This window comes from Pelophylax lessonae (assembly GCF_965119305.1).
Source record: "Pelophylax lessonae genome assembly, chromosome: 5".
NCBI lineage: Eukaryota > Metazoa > Chordata > Amphibia > Anura > Ranidae > Pelophylax > Pelophylax lessonae.
This window is the reverse complement of record NC_138772.1, coordinates 132,532,159-132,559,871: the sequence shown is the minus strand read 5'-3', so window position 1 is coordinate 132,559,871 and position 27,713 is coordinate 132,532,159. Positions and strand designations below refer to the sequence as shown.

Sequence of the window (27,713 nt, the reverse complement as noted above, 5' to 3'; positions counted from 1 at the left end):
CATACCAGGAACCAGACATGCACTGCTCCACACAGAACGTCCTCTCCATCGAAATGGGGGGCTGTCTGCCAGGGGGGGGGGGGGGGGTGAACGCTGCGACTTGGGAAGAGACCCAGCCGTATGCGACCCCACGAGACAAAACTCGCAGGGCCTTACTCCTGAATAGGCAGAAAAAAAACTGAGTACCTATAGCAGAGAGAAAGAGTATACCCCTCCCTGGGACTGCCCAAAGGTGCAGCCAGACTTTTTTCTGCCTAGTGTCCTACTCCTGTAGGGGAGCAGTATACCCCAATGGTTAAGAAGATCAGGAGCTGTGTCCATCAATGAATATCAGAGAAATGCTTTTTTTTTTCTCCTTCTATGCTTGGGTATTATTTACAAAGAGAAGCTTTACCTCATTTACTAAGCTCTAGAGCAGTGGTTCCCAATTCCTGTCCTCATGACCTACTAACAAGCCATATTGTAAGTATTACCTTGGGGAGATGCAGACTAGAATACTGCAATCACTGAGCAGCAAATAATATCACCTGTTATGTATTTGTTATCTTGCAAACCTGGCCTGTTAGTGGGTCCCGAGGACAGGAGTTGAAAGCCACTGCTCTAGAGCAAGTGCATTTGCAGTGCACAGTATATTTTCCTTTAGTAAATCAACTCCTATGACTGTACAGACTACAGAAACAAGTAGAAATAAAGAATTAGTGCTGAAAATGCACTTATCTTTCAAAGAGGAGGATATACACTTTCAGTTTGGATCCTTGAGCTGTTGCTTTCTCTGCAGCCTTTATTTAAAGAAATTAGCTTGTTCCCTACCCTACATCCTGAAGGTTCCAGTTTCTGCTTACACCATGCTGTGCAAAGACGCTAATCCAAGAAGCAAACTAGAGGGTGCACTGGGCAAGACAGGATGGATTCTGCATTAGTTTGCATGGCTACGCATCTCCTTTCCTGCTCAAGGCATTCTCTTGTAGCTGCTGGGAATAGCTTCTTCCCTGTGACAGAGCAAGATGTATGGCAACATTTATGTCTTGCAGGCTGCAGTAGGGGGAATACAATCCCATCTTTAAAAATGCTAGGACTCTAGCTTTTTTTCCTACAGGCTTTCTTTGGCGCATACTGCCTTAAACATTCGTACCATTCCATGCACCATCCTGCCACAGCAGATTTTAACTCTTCATGGAGGCTGCCAGCAGAGGGGCTGGAAGTGCCTTCCACCCAAAGGCAGGCACACTATGAGGTTGATTTACTAAAGATTTTAACTTTTCATAGAGGCTGCTAGCAGAGGGGGCTGGACGTACTTTCCACCTAAAGGAAGACACCAAAATCTCACACATGGGTTGAACGCCCAAGTGTGCATGAGGCCTGATAAATCCACATTCCTGCAAAGTACACAGACAGTAGGCAAGTCACTGTGCCTTAACCCAATTAAAAAGGACGTGGTACAACGGGAGATTCGTGGCATGAATGTGCAGCTAACAAATCTGCAGAAGTTACGTGATGCAATCATGTCATCATTGACTAGAATCTCAAAAGGAAAGTTTATGGAATGCAGAATACTTGCCATAAAGAATTGAGGTTGTTTTGAACGCAAAGCGAGGACCTACCCATGATTAGCATAATGTCCCCCATAATTTGCCCAGTGAGTGTATTTACAAGTATGGGAATATTATTAGCAAAATTATTGCCAATAATTATTCACATCTGTACAGGGGTGGGGGATACTGCGCTTCTGGGATATTGCGGATAAAACTGTGCTCAAATAAAAGTGTCTACCACTGTGGATAAGGCAAAATGAATCGTGTTCAAGCGGTTAAAAAGGTAAGTAATAAATAAATCACGTGAAGGATAGTCCGTCCTTCAATCACATATGTGTAAAAAATAATCAAAGTGCTGAAAATTACTAACAAACCATCTAGATAAAATGAAAGAAAAAAAAAAAATCTATATATCTATATATATATATATCTATATATATATATATATATAAAAATGTATACAACACCGACCCCTGAAGAAGCCACGTGATGCGGAAGTGGCGTAACGCTTAGGGACGCTTGGACCGGAAGTGCCGCACACATGCGGAAGTGAGGACCGCAATCCCATTCCGAATACATTTTATGCGCTATACTCGCTTGGCAAATGTGAGTCTATTTAATCTTATGTGAATAAAAGCACCTTATTGTATGACAATACTTGCACTATTTCGAGCCTCTTTAATTTGAGAACCATTGGGGACCGCTGGGAACCTGGAGAGGGATAGGGAGCCAGCCCACCCGTAGCAGCCCAGACATCAGGCCCTATTGGGACGCAAAGCAGGATTGGAGAGGAGCCCCCTGGATATCGGTTAAGGCCTATACTTTTAGACCTTGAGGTGAGCAGTTCGCACACTTAGAGGGGTTTAGGAGAAGCACCCCACCACCTTGAGCACGGGGTTAGGTGAAGGAGTATCACCTTTGGAATCCCCCCACCTGGACACAATAATTTTTGGACTGTTTCACTCAAATTGCTTTATTGCTGTGGAGCACAGAGGACACTTTAGTTATTTATGAGATATTTATTTATATTTATATGCACCTAGCACTTTACTTGTCACTTATTGCATCTTAGGCACTTTAAGCGGTGTTATATATATATATATATATATATATATATATTTATTCTTTCATTTTATCTAGATTGTTTGTTAGTAATTTTCAGCACTTTGATTATTTTTTACACTGTTTGCACATATGTGATGCACATATGTGATTGAAGGACGGACTATCCTTCACTTGATTTATTTATTACTTACCTTTTTAACCGCTTGAACACGATTCATTTTGCCTTATCCACAGTGGTAGACACTTTTATTTGAGCACAGTTTTATCCGCAATATCCCAGAAGCGCAGTATCCCCCACCCCTGTATGAGTTTCACACTGCATGGTTACCAGTCTCGGTACTTGCAGCATCTGGGAATAGCCTCTTTGGCCTTTTGAGCAGTACCTTCCCCAGACAGCGCAGGACTCACCACACATACCCCTTATTCACATCTGTAATTTAGGTCAGCGTGAATTGTAGAGGCAAGATTCTTCCGATTCCTGCTGCAGCTCTGGGTGGCCAGGTGCTGTTCACGGCTGTCTGCCGGAGTCAGCGATTACCTGCAGTGATCGTGGTGGACTTGCACAAAGTGCGACCAGCAGGGATCATTGCCCGTAATCGCTGGTTGTGCAGATAGCCACAAATAGCTGCAGCTGGCTGTGACCTGTCCTAGTAAAAACTATTGTGTGGCTCTTTACACAACCAGATTGCAGTTGAACGCACTTAGCGCGCATCCATCAGCTAGTCAGTACTAGCTGACTGTGCGGACAGCCAGGAATACTTGTGGCCCCCAGCAACCTGTCATAGTGAAAAGGGCTGGCAAGTGCCCAGAACTGCAGCAGGATTTCAAAAAATTCCTGACACTACAATTTGAACCGGCCTAAATTGCCATTGTGAATGTACCCTTAGTAAAACCAGCCATATGTTGGTGAACCGCTTACAGAAGATATGTTCATTTGGACAAAACTACTGGGACTTATTCAAGATGCAGGTGATACACCAATGTGGTACATATACAGTATAAAAACGAATAACTTACTCACCCCTGAACAGGTTCAGAGACATTCCAGCATGGTGAAAAATCTAAACCACAACAAGCACTGCCTTAGCCTCCTTGATGCTGGTTTTTTACACTGGACTTAAAGCTTACACAGGTAAGTTATTTCAAGCAATACATGGATTTGCTACAACACTTGATATTTGAGTATAGTAAGCACATAGAAAGGCTTTAAAGCCAAACTCTGTCTTTATGTTTTCCCCACACATTTTTCCTAAGGGTCTTTGGGGAGGTGACCTTTGGGGTAGTACTTCTCCAGTGACAGCATGCAGTCCTTGCTTCTGGACTAAGCAATGCCCAAGAAATGATGCATGAGCACCGTTTAGAGCAGTATTAGGCCTTATGCACACTGGGCGCCAATATTGCTTTTAGAGACATTTTTCACTTTTTTTTTTTCTTTGGTCTCTAAATGCCCCTCTAGGTTAGCTTATGTGTCCATGCACATACAGTCATTTACAGGTGCTTAGAAGCAGGGGCACTTAAAGACAGAAAAAACCCAGGGTGGGCACCATCAAGAATGGAGTGTTTTGTCAAAATAAATGGGCAAAGAAATGAACACCCAAGTGCTTTAATTCTCCTAAACAAGTTTACAAAACTCGACTTCAGGCACTAATGCTGCGTTTTCCTTCCCTGGGGCATAGGTGTCCAGGGGAGGACAAAATAAAAAAAATAAATACAAAAAAAGTTCTGTGTGCATGAGACCTTACTCCAAGCCCAGGCTGCTGTGATGACGCACCAAGAAAAAGGTGTGTACATTGTACCTTAAGTTCAGGCACAGTGGACTGAATGATGCAAGCTGCCGTTTAAAAAGTGAAGGAAACCGCTCTGAACTGTCAGTATTGCAAAAGCCGTTTTTATGTTTATTTTCCCCCTTTTGTTGGGCTATTTATTTTATTTCTACTTGAGAGCTCCACTTTAAAATCTGCTTTGCCATACAACGCCAGCTCCTGCAGTTGCTTATACTTTTCATTCTCTGACTATCCCACCGCTGTTTCCCCAAACAAATGGAAGTCACAAAAACAGGACTTCTGGATAAAGCTTGTATGGGGCTTCTTCCAGTTGCTTCTGCAAGAAAAGAAAGTAACAAGAAAACAAACAGTAGGAGGTTGGGGCTAGCATTAAAGTGAACCCGTTTTTACCTTCATGGGCAAAAATCACTAGATTCCTTTAGAGCTCAACTAAATATGACATTTCCAAAAACTTTCTATACAGTCTGACATCCATTACCTGGACAGAATGTAAGAAAACAGCTCTCAATATGAATAGTTGGACTTTCAAATTGCTGCACAGTTTTCATCTGTGAATCTTCCCATTACCACTGTTGCATTTTAGATTGACCAGCTACAACTACCAATACCATGCTTTGATGGCATCCACAAGTGGAACGGGATTAGATGGCATTACTTAGATACTAGAGACCGCTGCAGGCAGCTTCAGAATGTACAGAATATTTCCAATGAATCCTCCATTGTTCTCATTAGGGCAGAAGATAAATGCATACTGCAGTCAGGTTACACAGATGTAACGGAGTATGGGAAGAAAACAGTCTTTCACAGTAGAATTTTGTTGCAGCAGTTTTGGTGAAGGGTGTAGAAAGGTATACAAAGCAGATTGTTCAGTGTCTGTGTTTTTACTGCTTTATTCAATTTAAAATAAATCTGTTCCTAAAGTGGAAGTTCAAACTATTACTAACAAAGCTTAAAGTGGTGAAATCTAAAAACAAAGCACATACAGGAGCATCTGAAAAAATTAGAATTTAAAAAAGGTAATTTATTTTGAGTAATTTAATTCAAAAGTGAAAGTCACATTTTATATAGATTACACATAGCGTGATATATTTTAAATATTTGTTTCTTTTAAATTTGGATTATGGTTTACAGCTAGTGAAAACTCAAAATTCAGTATCTCAGAAAATGTGAGTATTGTGAAAAAGTTCAATATTGTAGACTCATGGTTTCACACTCTAATCAGCTAATTAACTCGAAACGCATGTAAAGGTTTTCTGAGCCTTAAACTACTTGCCGACCAGCCACCGCAAAATATACGGCGGCAAGTTCCCGCGTACCGTATGCCATACCCGTATGTCGCTTCGAGGGAGCAATCGTGGGGGCGTGCCCATTCGCCAGCAGGGAAGCTGATTTGCGGGTGCCGATGGGCACCCACGATTGCTCCCCATGGAGACAGAATGGCGGTCTGCTGTTGTAAACACAGCAGACCACTGTTCTGTCAGCAATCAACACAGGGCTTTTGTGTTCCTCCTATTTAGGAACACAGGTCACGGTGTAGATTTATTAAGCCACCCCCCCACAGTTAGAAAAACACCCCCTAGGCATACATTTAACCCTTTGATAACCCCTGGTAACCTCTTCCCTGTCAGTGTCATAAGAACAGTTAACAGGGCATATTTTTAGCAATATTACTGTTCCCCCCAAGTGTCTCAAAAACGTCAGGTTAGGTGTCCGATATGTCCGCCGCAATGTCGGAGGCCGCTTAAAAATCGCTGATTTGACGCCATTACTAGTAAAAAAAAAATAAAAAATGACAAATCTTTCCCCTAGTTTGTAGACACGATAAGTTTTGCGCAAACCAATCGAAATACGCTTATTGGGATTTTTTTTACCAATAATATGTAGCAGAATACAAATTGGCCTAAAATGATGAAAAAAATTTGATTTATTTTATTTTTGTTATTATTGGTAATGTTATATAGCAGAAAGTGAAAAATATATATTTTTTCATAATCATCGCTCTTTTTTTATAGCGCAAAAAAAATAAAATAAAACAGGAGGGGATCAAATACCACCAAAAGAAAGCTCTATTTGTGGGGAAAAAAAGGACATCAATCTTATTCGGGTAAAGTGTTGCACGACTGTGCAATTGACCGTTAAAGTAACGCAGTGCCGAATCGCAAAAAATGGCCTGGTCATTAAGGGGGAAAATGTTCTGGTCCAGAAGTGGTTAAATGGTCTCTCAGTCTGGTTCAGTAGGTTACACAATCATGGGGAAGACTGCTGACTTGACTGTTATCCAGAAGGCAGTCATTGACACCATTCGCAAGGAGGGTAAGTCACAAGAAGTCATTCGTAAAGAAGCTGGCTGTTCAGAGTGCTGTATCCAAGCATTTTAATGGAAAGTTGGGAAGGAGAAAGTGTGGTCGAAAAAGGTGCACAAGCAACAGGGATAACCACAGCCTTGAGCGGATTGTGAAGCAAAGGCCATTCAAGAATTTGGGGGAGATTCACAAGGAGTGGACTACAGCTGATGCCAGTGCTTCCACCACACACACACAGACAGACGTACGTATCCAGGACATGGGCTACAATAGTTGCATTCCCTGTGTCTAGCCACTCCTGAACCAGAGACAATGTCAGAAGGGTCTTACTTGGGCAAAGGAAAAGAAAAAAGGACTGGACTGTTGCTCAGTGGTCCAAAGTCCTCTTTTCAGCTAAAAACGGAATTTTTGTAAAATCTTACCTGTAAAATTCCTTTCTCTGAGTCCTCCGACAGTCGCCGCCCACTTCATATTCATCACCAATGGGGTTATGTCCTTTATTCCGTAGGAGTAGCTAGGCAATAGAATATGTTAGTACAAAGACTTTTAACATATCCCACCCCCAGGGGGTGGTCCCCTCAGTACATAACCCTCCACTTCCTGTATCCAACTCAGTTTCAGTGGAATAGCAGTAAAGAGTACATCAAAACCCCAAAAGAGGGGCGGGGGCGGCGACTGTCGGAGGACTCAGAGAAAGGAATTTTACAGGTAAGATTTTACAAAAATTCCGTTTTCTCTTGTGGGCGGCGACTGTCGGAGGACGTAAGAGAAAACGGAATTTTTGTAAAATCTTACCTGTAAAATTCCTTTCTCTGAGTCCTCCGACAGTCGCCGCCCCCGCCCCTCTTTTGGGGTTTTGATGTACTCTCTACTGCTATTCCACTGAAACTGAGTTGGATACAGGAAGTGGAGGGTTATGTACTGAGGGGACCACCCCCTGGGGGTGGGATATGTTAAAAGTCTTTGTACTAACATATTCTATTGCCTAGCTACTCCTACAGAATAAAGGACATAACCCCATTGGTGATGAATATGAAGTGGGCGGCGACTGTCGGAGGACTCAGAGAAAGGAATTTTACAGGTAAGATTTTACAAAAATTCCGTTTTCTCTTACGTCCTCCGACAGTCGCCGCCCACTTCATATTCATCACCAATGGGGATGTCCCAAAGCAGTGTAAATATGAGGGGTGGGAAGAACTCAGCCGCGCCCAAGGCAACGCCGTCTCCCCATCAGAGAAAGGAACCTTACCAAAGGAAGGAAACCAGTTGGGCATAAGAACAAAACACTCGCTCAACAGGAGCAAGAAAACCCAGGGAAAAAACAAAAATCCCAAAAAGCCAAAGAACCCGTAACAAGGGCTCTAGGAAACTGCCGCACTAAGAACCTTGCGGCCAAAGGAAGCATCAGCCGATGCCTGAACATCTACTCTGTAGAATATCGTGAAAGTGTGTACAGTCGACAAGTCGCCGCCTCACACACCTGGGCCACAGAGGCCCCATGACGACAGGCCCAAGACGTACTCAGAGATCTGGTAGAGTGCGCCTTCACAGGTACAGGGGGAACTTTCCCCCTCAAAGCATAGGCCTGATCAATGGTCCGTCAGATCCATTTGGCGATTGTAGAAGCCGACGCCGCCATGCCCTTCCGAGGACCTCCCGGAAGGACAAACAAGGCATCCGACTTGCGAGAAGACTCAGTCGATTTGAGATAGACTCTAATCGCCCGGACAACATCCAAGGAGTGAAGCAACACCTCCGTCGGAAGCTTCGGCTTCGCGCAAAGCGAAGGTTTGACAATGTCCACATTGAGATGAAAGTCCGAAACCCTTTTTGGAAGAAAAGAAGGGTTAGGTCGCAAGACCACCTTGTCCAAATGCACAACCAGACACGGAGACTTGCAGGACAAGGCTGCCAGCCCCGACACTCGACGAGTCGAGGTGATAGCCACCAAAAAGGCGACCTTCTTGGATAACAAAGACAGCGAGATCTCCCTGAACCTTTCAAAAGGAGCACGCTGCAATACTGATAGAACTAGATTCAAGTCCCAAGGGGGAAGAGGGTCCCTCCTAGGAGGGATCAGATGACATACCCCCCGCACAAAAGTGCCAACCAAAGAATCAGATGCCACAGGCCGTTGAAAAAGAACGGCCAAAGCAGACACCTGACCCTTGATCGTGGCCAGCGCCAGACGCTGGTCAACACCCGTCTGAAGGAAGGGCAACACCCTAGACACCGAATAAGTGTCAGGAGAGAAACCCCTGGATTCGCACCAGGCAAAATACGCCTTCCAAGTACGGTAATAAACCTTCCCCGAGGAAGACTTCCTCGCATTTATTAAGGTGTGAATGAACTCAGGGGAAGACCCCTGTTCTTCAGGACCTCGGATTTAACAGCCAGGCCGTCAAGACCAGCGACTGTAAAGCAGGATGGAAGATCGTTCCTTGCGACAGAAGATCTTCTCGAAGAGGCAGACGCCACGGGGCGTCGATTGCCAGATATACGAGGTCTGCGTACCAGGACCGGCGAGGCCAGTCCGGTGCCACAAGAATCACCGTGGTCGGTTCCGCGAAGGAACCTGGACAGCAATTGAATCGGTGGGAACGCATACATCAGTTGGTGCTGATGCCACGGGGCAACCAACGCGTCTGACGCGTCTGCCCGAGGATCGCGCGTCCTTGCCATGAACCGTGGTACTTTGTTGTTCAGACGAGACGCGAACAGGTCTACCTCCGGAAGACCCCACCTCGCGCACAACATCTGGAAGACAGCCGGGTGAAGGGACCATTCCCCCTGGTCCAGGGTCTGGCGGCTCAGATAATCCGCCTGCCAAATTTTCTCCCCCGGAATGTGAACTGCCGATATTGCCGGGATATGCGTCTCGGCCCAAGACAGAATCACGGCCACTTCTTGAGCCGCCCGGGCACTCCTGGTGCCCCCTTGGTGATTGATGTAAGCCACCGCCGTGGCATTGTCCGTCTGCACCCGAACCGGGTTCCAACGACGAAGACAGAGGAGTATCGCTCGCAGTTCCAGAACGTTGAACGGAAGGGAGGATTCCTCCGTCGACCAAACACCCTGGGCGGACAGAACGCCCAGAACACCACCCCAGCCCGACAGGCTGGCGTCCGTGGTGATCACCGTCCACGAAAGGGGATGAAAAGACTTGCCCCCCGATACTGAGGGGGATTGAAGCCACCACAGAAGAGCCCTTCTGGTCTGAGAACTCAATGACATCTGGAGATCCAGAGACTGCGGACGCCCGTCCCACTTGGACAATATCTCCGCTTGGAGATCCCGTGTGTGAAACTGGGCGAAGGGAATCGCCTCGAAAGCCGAGACCATCAATCCCAGACACCGCATGCACGTCCGAATGGACGAAGATGGAACGTCCCTGAGGGACCTGATTGCCACCTGAAGAGCTGCGAGTTTTTCTTCCGGCAGGAAGACCTTCGCCTGGACAGAGTCCAGAATCATACCCAGGTAAGAAAATCGAACCGATGGGCACAATGTCGACTTTGGAAAATTGATCGTCCAACCAAACTCCTGCAGAGTCTGCAACGTGACGGACAGATCCTTCTCCAGACTCTGGCTGGTCGCAGACCGAACCAGAATATCGTCCAGATACCCCAGAACCGAAATGCCCTGGGCCCTCAACAAAGCCAGAACCGGTGCCAGCACTTTGGTGAACACCCTTGGAGCCGAGGCGAGACCAAAAGGCAACGCCACAAATTGGTAATGATCTTCCGCTATGGCGAATCGAAGGTACCTCTGGTGACCCTCGAAAATCGGGATGTGAAGATACGCATCCTTCAAGTCGATGGAAGCCATGAACTCCCCCGGAACCAGGGCAGCCACCACCGACCGCAGGGATTCCATGCGGAACTTGCGCACCCGCACAAAGCGGTTCAGCGCCTTCAAGTCCAGAATCGGACGCACCTAGCCCTCCTTCCTGGGCACGGTGAGCAGATTGGAATAGAACCCTCGAAACTGTCCCGATGAGGCACCGGGACCACCACTCCCTGAGCCCTCAGGTCCTGCACCGCCAGATGCAGGTCCCGCAAACGCTCCGGGGATAAGAGAAGACTGGAGGGAAAAAATCTGCTCTCCGGCCGAGAGAGAAACTCAATCTAGTAGCCAGATCGAACGATTTCCTGTGAATTGGGTGAGGGCGCCCCTTCAGGCCGCACTGTTGTGGGCCGCAGAACCGGATTGGCCGGACTTTTGCTTACCTGCCCACGGCTTCTTGCGGGAGCCTTGACCCTTGGACGGCTTGCCCCAAAGTGTGACCGAAAGGCACGAAAGGACCCCTGAGGGGGCCGAAATAAAGCATTCTTTTTTCCCAGGAGCCGTCTCAGTCTTGTGGGATTGAGGTAAGAGCGTGCTCTTACCCCCCGTGACCCCTTTAATTAGGGCATCCAGGGATTCGCCAAAAAGGCGAGAACCATCAAAAGGCAGATTGGCCAAGGTCTTACGTGAAGATTGATCCACAGACCAACACTTCAACCAAACCAGGCGGCGAGATAACACCGCCACACTGTGTACACGTGCAGCCAACGGAACCATATCCAGGTCCGCATCACACAAATACATGACACCCTGGTGGATTTGATCCACCATATCCAAAGTCGCCTGGGGGGCAGAATCAGCCACCAGGACACGCCTAAGCACCTGCGTCCAGCTCGCGACCGCCTGGGCCGCCATAAGTGAAGCAAATAAAGCTTTCAACATAGAACCCATAATAGAATAGGTACGACGGGCAAGGGACTCCATCCTCTTGTCCGTGGCATCCCGGAACACCGGGGTGTCTTCAGCAGGAATCGCAGCGGACTTGTTCAAAACTGCTAACGCATGGTCCACCGGAGGTGGGACACACCAACGCCCATCAGTAGCGGGCGTAAAAGGATAGCGCAGCTTAAACCTACTTGGTACAGCAAAAGGTTTGCGTATATTACGCCATCGTTCTTTCACAGCGCACTGAAAATCATCAGTGCATGGAAACATCTGCGATGATTTGCGCCTTTTCTGCGTCCCATAAGCCGCCAAGGCAGCTGGAGGACATGTTTTCTCCTCCAAACGCAGAGTTTGCTTGATAGAAGCAACCAATTCATCCATGAGTGCAAGCTCTTCAGACGAGCCAGGGGGAGAATTATCAACCCCCTCTACCTCAGCCTCCATTTCTGACCCTATAAGGTCCAGGGAAGAACGAGACCCCGATAAGGAGATCTCTGCCACAGCAGCCCCAGTACCATCAATCTCTGAAACAGAGGAAATTGAAAACTCTGGGCCTTTTAGAGGATTGAGCAACCACCAGCATTTGCACCTGAGTCGCAAGGCTAGCCACAATCGCAGCCAAATCCCCCCCCGGGGGGGGGGAAACCGCAGTCCCCTGGCTTCCCACTAAATTGGCAGGAAACTAGTATTCCTGAGAATCCATGCCCTTGTAGCAGCAAAAATAAAAGGGTGACCGCCCCTTTAAGAGAGCGCTGCGATCGTAGCCCACTCACACTAAGCATCCCACACAAGGGACCCCCACAGGGACAAGTATACCAAGGCAGGATACAGGGAATAAAAAGAAATGAACCTGGAGAGATCGGTGCTGCTGCTGCTGCCTGCGGTGCTCCTGAAGGAAAGGAAATGCTGGCATACAGGGCGCTCTATGAAAGCCTATGGAGGCTACAAGAAAATGGCCGCCATGCATGTAAAACATGCGGCCGGAGCGATCGCAGCCAAAATGGCGCCGTTTGGCGCCGAAACCGCCGCTCCCACACCCCATGAGGGAGAAGTAAAACACACCATCTGCCCAAAAAAGGAACATGGTAAACCGCCGCAGCGGCGCTGTAACGTGCCCCAAGCATGAGAACTCAAGCCCCACAGCACACAGCCGTTCACACAGACAGAAAACTGACACAGAGTGCAGCCAGCCCCCCCTCCTGCAGCCCACAGCATGCAATGTGAGAGATAGGGAAAACGTAATAGTGTGAACACAGGGCAAGGTACACAGTCCCAGACTGACACCCCCCAGACAGACAGGTCCCCACATAAATGCACTTACCTCTTAAATGGCGTGGGGGACCCGCACAGGCGAACAAACCGCTGCACATGAGGCAGGGAGAGTCGCATCCAGGACGCATCAGAAGGTGGGTTGAGAAACCGCACAGCGTCCAGGGAGGTAGCCACCTCACCTAGCATCCCTGCACGGAACAGGGATGGGTCGTTCAGATAACTCAGGAGCGATACCTGACTGAACGCTCGATGGCGGGCTGAGAAGCCACTGACCCACAGCCTGCTACCAGGGGGGTCAGCCCGAGACGCAGCCCGCATGATCCTCTTCTTCCGAAGAACTAACTAACGCTGGTAAAATAACAGCTAACAAGAAAGAGAGAAAAAACTGAAATAAAATCCAAAGAAAGGAAAGAGAGCTGAGACAAGGTGCCCCAGCACAGAAACTTCCAGCTACTCCTGACAGCTAGACAAATGAAACTGAGTTGGATACAGGAAGTGGAGGGTTATGTACTGAGGGGACCACCCCCTGGGAGTGGGATATGTTAAAAGTCTTTGTACTAACATATTCTATTGCCTAGCTACTCCTACGGAATAAAGGACATAACCCCATTGGTGATGAATATGAAGTGGGCGGCGACTGTCGGAGGACGTAAGAGAAAGTAAGTTTTGCATTTCATTAGGAATTTAAGGTCCCAGAGTCTGGAGGAAGAGTGGTGAGGCACATAATCCAAGCTGCATGAGGTCCAGTGTAAAGTTTCCACCGCCCGTGATGATTTGGGGAGCCATGTCATCTGCTGGTGTTGGTCCACTGTATTTTATCAAGTCCAAAGTCAGCGCAGCCATCTACCAGAAAATTCTAGAGCACTTCATGCTTCCCTCTGCTGACCAGCTTTATGGAGATGTTGATTTCATTTTCCAGCAGGAATTGGCACCTGCCCACACTGTCAAAAGTACTAATACCTGGTTTAATGATCATGGTATCACTGTGCTTAATTGGCCAGCAAACTTGCCTGACCTAAACCCCATAGAGAGTCTGTGGGGTATTGTCGAGACACCAGACCCAACAATGCAGATGAGCTGTCAGATGCAGAGGCCGCTATCAAAAGCAACCCGGGGCTTCCACAACACCTCAGCAGTGCCACAGGCTGATCCCCTCCATGCCACACCACATTGATGCGGTAATTCATGCAAAAAGGAGCCACGACCAAGTATTGAGTGCATACTACCTGCTTTTCTTTTACTCCAGGAATATGAAGCTGATGTATACATACCACACACACACACACACACACATTATATATCATACACACACACACACACTCACTCATATACACACATACATACACAAACCCACACTATAAAAAAAAAAACACACAATATATTGTCCTATTTACTGCTAGCAGCATAAGGATTAAAAATAATCAACATTTACTGAGCGAGTGAAGCTCCACTTTAATGCAATGGACCCTCAAAGTCAGGCATTTAAATGTAAATATTGCTTTTACTTCTCTGAATCAATACAAAGCCTTCTCTTATTGGATGAGGTAGAGAGGGGGACATGACATCATACTCTCCACTTTGTTCAATCAGAGAACAATTTGCATTCATTAGGAAAATGCAAAGTATGCTTTGAATGGCACCCGTGCCAAATGGCTGACCTGTTTTCAGAAAGCTGCAGACCATCAGCATGGAACACAGAAGCATGTAGAGATCACTAGTGTAGTGATCTAGCCAAGTGATTTTCAGCTTCTGGGGGTATCGGCTTTCATATGGTATATTATGCAAGCTGGATTATAGTAACTATGTATAAAATATCCATACCTGCAATTCCGTGTTTTTTTTTTTTTTTTTAATAGGTAAAGCAGCACAGTCTGCATTAGCAAAACAATACAGGAAATGTCAGGGGATGTTAGGCAACCTTCAAATACTGTCAAAATACTCAAAAGCTCCAGGAGCTTACACTTGTGTAACACATTGTTATCACCACAGACATACTTGGGACATGTACTGCCATGCTCAGATTACTGCAGGACTGCATTGGAATCATATCTACATTTGCATATTTCTTCTTTACATATACAGTATATTATAAACAGTACAGCTGCATTATTGATTAGAGCAAAGGCCCTCAACCCAGCATGTACTGTCAGCATGCAACTGCACAGCAAGATAAGATAGAACAAAAAGAATAACTTTTCCAGAAGCTGCTCTCCTCCCTTTTCTTATCTAAAAGTAAAACTTATTCAATATTTATTTTTTCAGCCTTACCAATAACTAACCATAAAATGATGTCACAAGTGTTAACATTTACCATCTGCTGAACAGGCTCATATAATACGTCTCCTATGTATGGCAAAGTACAATTATCTATAGACAAAGTAATAAACCTTTTTGCACACATTAAAACACGAAACTTAAAATATATGCTCTGCGCAGGCTCCCCAACACCAGAGGCAACTTATCTAAGTGAAGATGAGAAGACACAGAAGATAAAATTGCCTAACTCCACAGGGAGGAATCAGCACATTTACATATGTATTTATGTATATCGGCGCATTCTGCCCAATGGAATAAAAGAAATGTATTTTATCTCTGATGTAAGCTCAGCTTCATATTCCTGGCAGTCAAGAACCAATAACTAGACCAAGGATACCAAACTTTCTTTTTATCCTTTAATGATATTAATATTACAAACTGTAAAATCTGAGCACAAAGCAAGCTATCATGGCAGCTGACAGTGGCCTTCTAAATAAGAAAGAATAAAGTATATAAAACAAAAAAAAAACAAAAGAAAAATGCAAACAAAATAACTTTTTAACATTTAAAAAGAAGAAGTATGGCTTTTAATGTTTACCCCCATTTATACTTATCTAGGTGGATGAAGCATCGGTCCGATGCTGCATCTATCCCCCGGCGCCTCTGCACTGAGAGACACCGCTGATCGCTCGGTTCTGACAGCTCCCCGAACAGAGAGCTGCTGACTGTCAGTAGCTCTCTGCTCTGCCCTCTCCTCACTAATTGGAGCACTGAACTCTGGGGAGCGGCCGGCTCAGGCTCTCAGCAGCTTGCACTTGGCAGATCCCGACTCCATGGTCATGATGATGCGGTGCCTGGACAGCAGAGAGTGGACGTCAGCCAGGACCACCGACATATGTGACGTCAGCAGACAGCGGACGTCAGCCCGGACCACCGACATATGTGACGTCAGCAGACAATGGACGTCAGCCCGGACCACCGACATCTGTGACGTCATCAGAAAGCGGACGTCAGCCTGGACCACGACATCTGTGACGTCAGCAGAAAGCGGACTTCAGCCTGGACCACCGACATCTGTGACGTCAACAGAGAGCAGACTACAGCCTGGACCGACATCTGTGACGTCAGCAGACAGTGGACTTTAGTCTGGACCACCGACATCTGTGACGTCAGCAGACAGCGGACGTCAGCCCGGACCACCGACATCTGTGACGTCAGCAGAAAGCGGACTTCAGCCTGGACCACCGACATCTGTGACGTCAACAGAGAGCAGACTTCAGCCTGGACCGACATCTGTGACGTCAGCAGACAGTGGACTTTAGTCTGGACCACAGACATCTGTAACGTCAGCAGAGAGCGGACTTTAGTCTGGACCACCGACATCTGTGACGTCAGCAGAGAGCGGACTTTAGTCTGGACCACCGACATCTGTGACGTCAGAGAGCGGACTTCAGCCTGGACCGACATCTGTGATGTCAGCAGAGAGCAGACTTCAGCCTGGACCGACATCTGTGACGTCAGCAGACAGTGGACTTCAGCCTGGACTGACATCTGTGACGTCAGCAGACAGTGGACTTCAGCCTGGACTGACATCTGTGACGTCAGCAGACAGTGGACTTTAGTCTGGACCACCGACATCTGTGACGTCAGCAGAGAGTGGACTTCAGCCCGCTCTCTGCTGAAAACAGGTCAAAATGACTGCAGAGCGAAATGCACTCCTGTGATCCATAGAAGTGGCTGTGCATCTCCTTTAAAAGCACACTAACCTAAAACATGCATTCATTAACAATTTATATCATAAACCAAAGATATAATGTCTTTGACCATTTTTGTCACCACCTTTCCAACAGAGGCAATCAGAAACATGCACTGTCCTAGCTTATTAACAGGATTTTCTAGCAGAATGCAGCTATAAGCTTCAACAATGGGACATTTTAAAACATCCTCCTAGCAACACGTGTGTGCCTTCCAAAGGCAAAATGCAGAGAGCCAATCAAAGTAGCTCTGTGCCTAATGCCTATACACAATCAGAAAATCGGATTAAAAATACCGCTTTCTAAGCGATCATACAATAATCTGATCATTAGTACAGAGCTTTCGAGAGCCGACGACTAATTTTTCTGGTACCATACTAGAATTAACTGTTTTCGTAAAATGAGTATAGTATTTGATCGAAAAAAATCAGAAGACCAAGCCCACGCATGCTCGGAAACAAAAGATTACGTTACAATACAACACATTACATCACGTCCAAAGTTGTATTCTGTGGTATGAGAATGTTCATAACTTCCTTTCTTGATATTAGACCAGCATGCAAAAAAAAAAAAAAAAAAAAAACATGGATGATCATTCGTTCGATATGATCATTGCATGTACAAGGCTTTATAATCACTTCTGATTTCCAATCACAGGTGTAAACACATAATGTAGACAAAGTCCTCCTCTTCTGCCGCTAATCACATCCACCTTCCACCCAGTGCTCTGAAAAACACAATCTCCCTACAGACAGCCAGAGGCAATCAAGGAGAGCCCAGCAGCCAAGGGCTTGTGAAGGACAGATTGTCATTGAGATCAGGACGCCGGGTTGTTTTTTGGGAGAAGTGTTTCATGGAGGTTGGCAGTTTTGAGTGAATTAGAATGCTCATGTATATTAGGCCCCTTTCACACAGGCGAACCATTCAGATCCGCCTGTCCTTTTTTCAGGCGGATCTGAACGGATGCCACATGCATCTCTATGGGGCATCGGATGTCAGTGGAGAAATGTCCGCTGACATCCGATCCGTCAAATCTGGAAGGATGGAAACCCTATTTTCCATCCGTCCAGCCGATCGGATGGGATCGGATGAGAACGGACAGATGGTCTGTTCTCATACGATTCCCCCCATAGAGAACAGCGGGACCTGACAGCTCTGTCTCTGCACACAGCGCAGAGACAGAGCAGCCATATGCCTGCTCTGTGGGGGATCGGCGGATCGATTCCCCGCTGAGAAAAACGGAGTCCGCCGATGGACTCTACAGTGTGAAAGGGGCCTAACTGTTAGGTCATTTATGCAGAATATCTTTTGTTTGATTGTTTATTTTGCATACTAATTGATTGCTGTGGGTTGACAGGTGGGTCTGGTCACTTTCTAAAAAAGTAATTCTGGGGATGTTTGTACTGTCCTGGCATTTTAGGGCCTCAAGAAAACCAAGCTAGTCAGAACAAAAGATTTTTCATAAATCTTTTTCTTCTTCTTTTAAATATAAAACACCATTAGTTAGTAAATACCACCAATAGAAATCACTAGCTCAAAAATTTCAAAGCAGGGCTCAAAAAACCCCAGGCCGCCATGGCGACAAGAAATTGCCGCCTGAATGCTCCACAACCCCCCCCCCCCCCCCGCTATGTATAGGAGGCTCCACTTCTGCCTGGGACTGGCACAGCGGGTGCTGCTGGGTGGGGGAGGAAAGTGGACACACATCCGCTCAGCTCCCCTGGATGTCTCATTAACTACTTGCCACCCGGGACAATTTTGACACTTCTCTTCTACACGTACAAATCATCATTCTTTTGCTAGAAAATTACTCAAAACCCCCAAACATTATATGTTGTTTTTTTTTTTTTTTTTTGTAGAGACCCTAGGGAATAAAATGGCAGCCGTTGCAACTTCTTCTCTCGCACAGTATTTGCGCAGCAATTTTCAAAACTTTTTTGGAAAAAAAAAAAAAAAACACACTAAAGTTAACCCAATTTGCATAACGTGAAAGATGATTTAATGCCGAAAATATAGATACCTAGCATGTCATGCTTTAAAATTGCGCACACTCGTGAAAAAATCCCCATAGGCGATGATTTAACATTTTTACTGGTTACCTGTTTAGAGTTAGAGGGGAGGTCTAGCGATAGAATTATTGCTCTGGCTCTAACATTTGCGGCGATACCTTACATGTGTGGTTTGAACACCGTTTACAAATGTGGGCACGACCTACGTATGCGTTCGCTTCTGCAAACGAGCATGTGGGGACAGGGGCGCTTTAATTTTTTATTTTTTTCCATTGTATATTTTACTTTTATTTTTCTATTTTGACATTTTCCCATTTTTCTTGTTTTTTTTTTTTTTTATCACTTTTATTCCTATTACAAGGAACGTGAACATCCCTTGTAATAGGAAAAGGACATGACAGGTCCTCTTTACAGCGAGATCTGGTGCCTTTAAGTCCCCAGATCTCGCCTCTAGGCTGGAAAGCTTGAGATTATATATATATATATATATATATATATATATATATATATATATATATATAGTACAGACCGAAAGTTTGGACACACCTTCTCATTCAAAGAGTTTTCTTTATTTTCATGACTATGCAAATTGTAGAGTCACACTTCAAGAGGTAGTCACCTGAAATGGTTTTCACTTCACAGGTGTGCCCTGTCAGGTTTAATAAGTGTGATTTCTTGCCTTATAAATGGGGTTGGGACCATCAGTTGTGTTGTGCAGAAGTCAGGTGGATACACAGCTGATAGTCCTACTGAATAGACTGTTAGAATTTGTATTATAGCAAGAAAAAAGCAGCTAAGTACAGGAAAACGAGTGGCCATCATTACTTTAGGAAATGAAGGTCAGTCAGTCCAAAAAATTGGGAAAACTTTGAAAGTGTCCCCAAGTGCAGTCACAAAAACCATCAAGCGCTACAAAGAAACTGGCTCACATGCGGACCGCCCCAGGAAAGGAAGGCCAAGAGTCACCTCTGCTGCGGAGGATAAGTTCATCCGAGTCACCAGCCTCAGAAAATCGCAGGTTAACAGCAGCTCAGATTAGAGACCAGGTCAATGGCACACAGAGTTCTAGCAGCAGACACATCTCTAGAACAACTGTTAAGAGGAGACTGTGTGAATCAGGCCTTCATGGTAGAATATCTGCTAGGAAACCACTGCTAAAGAAAGGCAACAAGCAGAAGAGACTTGTTTGGGCTAAACACAAGGAATGGACATTAGACCAGTGGAAATCTGTGCTTTGGTCTGATGAGTCCAAATTTGAGATCTTTGGTTCCAACCACCGTGTCTTTGTGCGACGCAGAAAAGGTGAACGGATGGACTCTACGTGCCTGGTTCCCACCGTGAAGCATGGAGGAGGAGGTGTGATGGTGTGGGGGTGCTTTGGTGGTGACACTGTTGGGGATTTATTCAAAATTGAAGGCATACTGAACCAGCATGGCTACCACAGCATCTTGTAGCGGCATGCTATTCCATCTGGTTTGCGTTTAGTTGGACCATCATTTATTTTTCAACAGGACAATGACCCCAAACACACCTCCAGGCTGTGTAAGGGCTATTTGACCAAGAAGGAGAGTGATGGGGTGCTGCGCCAGATGACCTGGCCTCCACAGTCACCGGACCTGAACCCAATCAAGATCGTTTTGGGTGAGCTGGACCGCAGAGTGAAGGCAAAAGGGCCAACAAGTGCTAAGCATCTCTGGGAACTCCTTCAAGACTGTTGGAAGACCATTTCAGGTGACTCTACAATTTTCATAGTCATGAAAATAAAGAAAAAACTCTTTGAATGAGGTGTGCCAAACTTTTGGCCTGTACATATTAATATATCTCGGCTTTCCAGCCAAGGAAACGGTAGTGTCTGTAACTGCAGAGGCCGGGCGTTACATCATAACATCACGCCCGGCTTCCGAAATGTCAGAGAGACTGCCAGGGACCATCTGGCCCACACTATTCTCTATGGAGAACTTCCGGCGCCAGTGGATTTCTTCTCCGGGTCGCCAATCGCACCGGTCAGCCGGTAGAAGCACAGGAGGGCGGCAGGAGGGGGGGGGGGGGGATGTCCCCTTCCGCCACCTGTAAAAACAATCAAGTGGCTGAACAGGTCCGTGGCCTCTTTGCACCTGGGACACATGGAGGCTGCTGTGTCAGCAGTGCGGCGGGCAGTCGAGCAGAGAGAAGACATCTCTCACTGCTTACCCCACATCACTGCGAACAGGCCTCACAGCCGCGGCGGGCGAGCAGAGAGATGACACCATCTCTCACCCCCCATCCTGGTGGCAGGCGACAGTGGCAAGTGACGCACTCGGAACTCCCACTGATTCTGCATTATAGTGAGTTGAACTATTTCATTTTATATTACAATGTAATAATAGAAATAATGCACTTTATTCATCCTGACACCATACCAACTATGGTGTCGTGAAGATTGAAGTGCTAACACCAGCCATTGCCCCTGACAAACCAGCCGTCGAGAGCGCCGCCATCGCCACACCACACTGCAAACAAATTTTCTTCCACCAAACCGGTCTCCAGTGCCAGTTTGGGGGACCACTGGAAAACCTACAGTAACAATTTTTTCAATTGTAAAAATTTTAGTTACACCCAAACATCCCCCCCCCCCCCCATATACACAGGTACAAACGTAAATGCATGCGGCAGGGCACGTATGCCTGAAAACTTCAAATGCAATACCCACATTACACAACGCCTTACATGCCGGAATGAAAGCAATACTTCTAGCACCAGACCTCCTTTGTAATGCTAAACTAATGACCTACTGGGAACTTTTAAAGTGTTGCCTATGCAAAATATAGGCATCTGAAGTTTGTCCCCATTTCATGGGCACGCGCAAAATTTAAGGTTTGACATGTTGGGAATTTATTTGCTCGGTGCAACCTCGGCTTTTATACTTTACCAAAAAAATTGGTCATTTATTGCATTTTTCTGCCCCTAACAATAACTTTTAATGTGTTTTTTACTGAGATTTTGTGTTTTCTAGACCTTTGTGGTAATATGTGACTGCGTAAATTGACAGCGCTATATAAGTACCTGAAATAATATATAAATAAAAATCTGGAACTACCCTATTTTATTCTCCTGTGGAAGAAGGGGAGGATCAGAGAAGATAGGGTCAAACAGCCTTTTTACAAAATACACAGGATTAACCCCTTAGGTTCCACAGGGAGAGTAACAAGCATGCTTTACTGCATTATCAGACTGATTTTACTAATGTGGGTTTAGTAACACTTTAAAGGATATGTTCACCTTCGGGAACAGGTCACATGTTCTACCCGTAGGCTTTGTTAGAAAAAAAAAAAAAAAAAAAGCAAACTTGACAAGCCCTGTATTAAAGCCCAACAGTAGTTTTCTGACAACTTAAATAGTTTTCTGCCATTCAAAAGGAAGTCTTGTATTTTTATCAATGCATGGCTTCTTCCAATCAGCCAAGGTGGAGAGGGAGGTGGATGATGTCACAATCTTTACTTCGGCCAATAAGAAGTCATCTTGTATTCATTGATAAAAATACTTCACTTTCACTGAATGGCTGATAATCTCTAAGTCTGAATGAAGATGGGAAGTCTACAGAGATGGTGCTGTACTGTAAAGAGCTCGTGCTATATACAGGAATATACAGATCTCACAGCTGCCGCATCACTTAGTAAAAGGAAATAGTTATTAGGTAATCCTGCCAGGAACGCTCTTCCTTTTCTAGGGTGAAACTGATGTATCTAGTGGCACTTTTCCACTGCAAGTACCGGCTCGATTCCACTCGGCCCTGCTTGGCTCTGGAGGAGCAATGTGGTCATCCTAAGAAGGGGGTGTGTTAGGACTATACAACACCTCCCTCTCTTAATGCTAACTGATAACTGTATGCAAAGACTGGATCAACAGCTACTTTTTTCTCTGCACTGGCAGAAAAGATACAGCAAAACACTTTCAGTGCCGGTTCACACTGTTCCGGCTTGTCAGGCGACTTGGTTGCCTGACAAGTAGCGCTCCATGCTGTGCAATGGAAACGTTCTAATAGGAGCGACTCAAGTCGGAGCGACTTAGAAAAAGGTTCCTGCACCTTTTTTTTTGCAAAGTCGGAGCGACTTGCATTGACTTCCATTATGTGAAGTCGTTGCAAGCCGCGCCGAAGTCGCGGTGCACGGGAGACGGCATTGGTCGCCCGAAGTCGCGGTGCACGGGAGACGGCATTAGTCGCCCGAAGTCGCGGTGCACGGGAGACGGCATTAGTCGCCCGAAGTCGGGTCGGATCAGTGTGAACCGACACTCAATGGTATATTTAACAGATACCAAAAGGGAACAAATAGAATCTTAGAATTTATATACTGTACATTTCAGAGTCCATACACAGGCTGCTTGTTTTGTTTCCAATGTCATGTATCAATTTTAAAAAGTGAAACAATCTGCCAATGTATCATTTTATCCAACACAACAGACTATCCCAGAACAAAATAATGACAATTCTTTAAAGTTCCGGTTCACATTTGTGCGATGCAGGAATGCTGCGAATATACTGCGTGTTCCCGCATCGCATCCGCACCCCTGGCAGTTCACTCTGCCATATGCGATACGCTGGGGGTGTCAATTAAAAGTTAACGACACCCCCAGATAAGATCGCATATCGCAGTGCGATCTGTAAGTTCGCACAGAATGGGATTGCCCCAGTGTGAATCACCATGCGATCAGATTCTGCTGCGGACCAAAAAAAGGGTCCTGTGCGTCTTTTAGTGCAATTGCGGTGCGAATTCAGACATACAAACTGTGTGGCTGAATTTGCACCGCACAGAGATCGCATGTAATTTTAGGAGCAGTGCGCTCCGAATTACATGCGATCTCTGTGATCGTACTAATGTGAACCGGCACTAAGGCTTCATGTACATAGCATTTTTGAAAACCTCTCCTGAGTGCCGGTTCACACATATGCGATGCGGGAACCCTGCGAATCCATTGTGGGTTCCCGCAACACACTCGACTCGCAGGCAGTTTACACTGCCATATGGGAATCGCTGGGGGTGTCAATACACAGTTAAGGGCACCCCCAGATCAGTACGCATATCGAAGTGCGAACCATCACTTCAGACATGAATCGGATCGCATTGGTGTGAACATCCATGCGATCAGATTCTGGTGCGGCCCAAAAATAGGGTCCTGTGCAATTTTGGGCCAAATACGATGCAAATTCAACCATACAATCTGAACACACAGACATCGCATGTGATTTGCAGAGCAGTATGCTGCGAATCACACGTAAGGTCTGACATTGCATATGTGTGAACCAGAACTGAATGCTGAAACTTATCAGCCAGTAACCGAGGGTTACAAACATCTGTTTTGCCGGGTTTAGGAGCGTTTTTATATTGTAAAATGGTCAGAAATCTATCCCCATTGAAAACACCTAAAAACAAAATGCTTATAAAATACAAGTTGCCGTGTTTGCACGCTGTTACAAGCATTTGGTGTTTCAAATGCCAATAAACTTCTGTCTGAATGCATTTTTTGATTAAAAAAAAAAAAAAAATGCCGCTAAACTCAACTGCCTGTAAATGACTATAAAGGTCTCAGTGTACAGATCAGATAACAGAGGAGAGTTCAGGGGCTGCTGAAAAGAACGCCAAACTGCGCCTAAACGTCCGTCTGTATATCAGCAGCAGTAAGAAAAGGATCACAACCGTACTAACTGACCTAAATTCAATCTTAGTACCCCCACATGTACTTTTTCCACTTTTAAGGTGTATATTCTTCTATTATCGGGGTGCTGCTGCCGGGGTTTGTATTCCATTTTCTGTTCACCAGATCTGTATAATTGTCGCTGCAGGCACTGAGCAGTGAAAAACAAAGTGCATGTTCTTTTCCTTTTCATTTACAAACTATTCCTGCTAACCCCAGGATCGGTATAACTCATCACTGAAGTCTGTAGTATTTTGAAAACAAACCATCACAAGGCAGCTCTGGGTATTCTGCCATTGTACACACTTCCATTCATCAGGGTCAGTTTACTTCCATTCATTGCAGAGCAAAGCAACCACGCATTTTTTTTTTTTTCTGAGCAAAATTTTCTGGAAAATAAAAAACACTTGATCTATAATCATTTCCTGAGCCGATAAACCCCCCCCCCCCCCCCGCCTCCTCCACTACTCTTCAAAGAACAAGCCTTCTTTTTTCCCTGACATTACACTCTCCCAGGAAGACAGAAAAAGGGCAACAGACTGAGCCCTCCCCCAATGTCCTTATACTGGGCCATTGACTGCAAGGGATCCCCCATGCACCGCCGCACACGCTGTACATTGCATACAGACAGTCCAGGGGGGGGGGGGGGCACAAAACCCGTCCACACAGAGCATTCCAAGTAGAACTAGATGTCCAGGATGGTAATAGCACCGGCATCACAACTAGGCAAACTGCTGGGATCAGCCTACCGTATGGAGAAAAGGCATCAGCAGTGATCCATCATTGTACTGGGATTCCAAATGTCAGGGGGGTCATTCTCTGGGACACAGAGGGGCAATTCAGCCAATAAAAATGTGTTGCCACCCACAGACATCATTGTAAAGAAGGTCACGTGATCAGATCATCACCCCAAAAACTGATGAGGGGCAGATGGGCATTCAGCACGCAGGTCACTGCCATAGATGAGACCTCAGCATGAAGGTAACCCCCCCCCCCCAGGTTAGCCACCAGCACAAAGTTAGCCCCCCCAGGTGAGCCCCCAGCATGAAGTTAGCACCCCCCAGATGAGCCCCTAGTACAAAGTTAAGCACCCCCCCCCCCCCATGATGAGCCCCCAGCAAAGTTAACCCCCCCCCAGATGAGCCCCCAGCACACGGGTCACCCCCTCCCCCCAATTCCTGACAAGTCACCCCCCCAGCACGCAGGTCACCCCCTCCCCCCAATTCCAGACAAATCACCCCCTCAGCATGCAGGTCACCCCCTCCCCCCAATTCCAGACAAGTCACCCCCTCAGCACGCAGGTCACCCCTCCCCCCAATTCCAGACAAGTCACCCCCTCAGCACGCAGGTCACCCCCTCCCCCCAATTCCTGACAGGTCACCCCCCCCAGATGAGCCCCCAGCACACAGGTCACCCCAATTCCAGACAAGTCACCCCCCAGCACGCAGGTCACCCCCTCCCCCCAATTCATGACATGTCACCCCCCAGATGAGCCCCCAGCACACAGGTCACCCCCTCGCCCCAATTACAGACAAGTCACCCCCCAGCACACAGGTCACCCCCTCCCCCCCAATTCCAGACAGGTCACCCCCCCAGATGAGCCCCCAGCACACAGGTCACCCCCTCCCCCAATTCCAGACAGATCACCCCCCTGCACACAGGTCCCCCCCCCCCCCCCCCCAGGAGGAGTGTTCAGCCCACAGGTCACCCCTCTAATCCCAGCAGACAAATCCCACCCTCCCCCCAGATGAGCCCCCACTACACAGGTAATCATCCCACATAGGGCTCAGCCTGTGTGTAGACGGCAGGACATGGGATGTGATCACCTCTATGATATAAGCCGGACATGGAGGAGGTGCAGGCTGAGAAGAAGTGTAATAAATCCCCCATACTGTGCCGGGCTCCTCCTCTCCGGTGTCCGGGCTGTCACTCACCTCTATGTGTGTAGAAGGAGAGATGTGCCGAGCTGTAGCTGGCTGTACAGGCCGTGCTCTGAGCTCCTCTGCAGCCGCTCTGCTCCGTCCCTCACTGACTGGGGAGAAAATCCACACATGTGACACGCGCCCGCTTCTTTCCCACCGAACTCCGCCAGAGCGCGCCCGCCGTCAGCACACTGAGCTCGCGAACCAAGGCGCGCCCCCGCTTCTCACCCTCGCCCCGCTAAAGCTCTATGGAAGAACGTACCTGTTAGGGTCGCTGACGTCACACTCCGAGACCCGCACGCGGCGGTAAAGCTTACGTCATACACTAGCAGAGAGGTGGAGGACTCCGCCCCTTCTGTGTGACTGACAGCTCGTTATTAGCGGGGCCTCTGTGCTGGCAGGTCACGCTGAGCTCTATATGCAGGAAGGGGGGAGCTCGTGACAGATTTCTTTCTAGGCAGTGAAAGTTCAGATGTCTTCATACAGTGTACATAGAGCTGAGTATACAGCTTGTGTAACTCATAGGAGGTCACCCCACAGGGACTGTCCTACACCCAACCCCCACCTACCTAAACTGACCCCCTCACAGCCCCTGCACACCCTAATCTGGGTGTCCCTAGTGCCCTGTTATAGCAATCATTTCTGGTAGTCTCATGTAATAGACCTCCAGTCTATGATTGTCCCCAGAGACATGGCCCCAGTCTCCAACAACTCTTATAGAATGTTCACAGTCTCTAACCATCCCTTGTATCACATTCACAGTCTCTGACCATCTCTTGTATCACATTCACAGTCTCTGACCATCTCTTGTATCTCATTCACAGTCTCTGACCATCTCTTGTATCACATTCACAGTCTCTGACCATCTCTTGTATTACATTCACAGTCTCTGACCATCTCTTGTATCACATTCACAGTCTCTGACCATCTCTTGTATCACATTCACAGTCTCTGACCATCTCTTGTATCACATTCTCAGTCTCTGACCATCTATTGTATCTCATTCACAGTCTCTAACCATCTCTTGTATCACATTCACAGTCTCTGACCATCTCTTGTATCACATTCACAGTCTCTAACCATCTCTTGTATCACATTCACAGTCTCTGACCATCTCTTGTATCACATTCACAGTCTCTGACCATCTCTTGTTGTATCACATTCTCAGTCTCTGACCATCTATTGTATCTCATTCACAGTCTCTAACCATCTCTTGTATCACATTCACAGTCTCTGACCATCTCTTGTATCACATTCACAGTCTCTAACCATCTCTTGTATCACATTCACAGTCTCTGACCATCTCTTGTATCACATTCACAGTCTCTGACCATCTCTTGTATCACATTCACAGTCTCTAACCATCTCTTGTATCACATTCACAGTCTCTGACCATCTCTTGTATCACATTCACA

The 27,713-nt window shown here is 46.6% G+C and overlaps 1 protein-coding gene across 3 annotated transcripts in view; it reads right to left on the bottom strand.

Moving 5' to 3' along the window:
* PALS2 (protein associated with LIN7 2, MAGUK p55 family member) overlaps positions 1-26,689 on the bottom strand; it is a 311,218-nt gene extending 284,529 nt beyond the window's left edge. Inside the window, exon 1 of one of the 3 annotated variants that reach the window (XM_082259378.1) lies at positions 26,561-26,689. The gene's annotated coding sequence lies outside the window, so the exon portion shown is untranslated. Of the gene's footprint in view, positions 1-26,202; positions 26,220-26,310; positions 26,541-26,560 lie in introns of those variants that run through there. The other 2 variants (XM_082259377.1, XM_082259376.1) reach the window with 2 other exon arrangements.
* Positions 26,690-27,713: the final 1,024 nt, after the last annotated feature.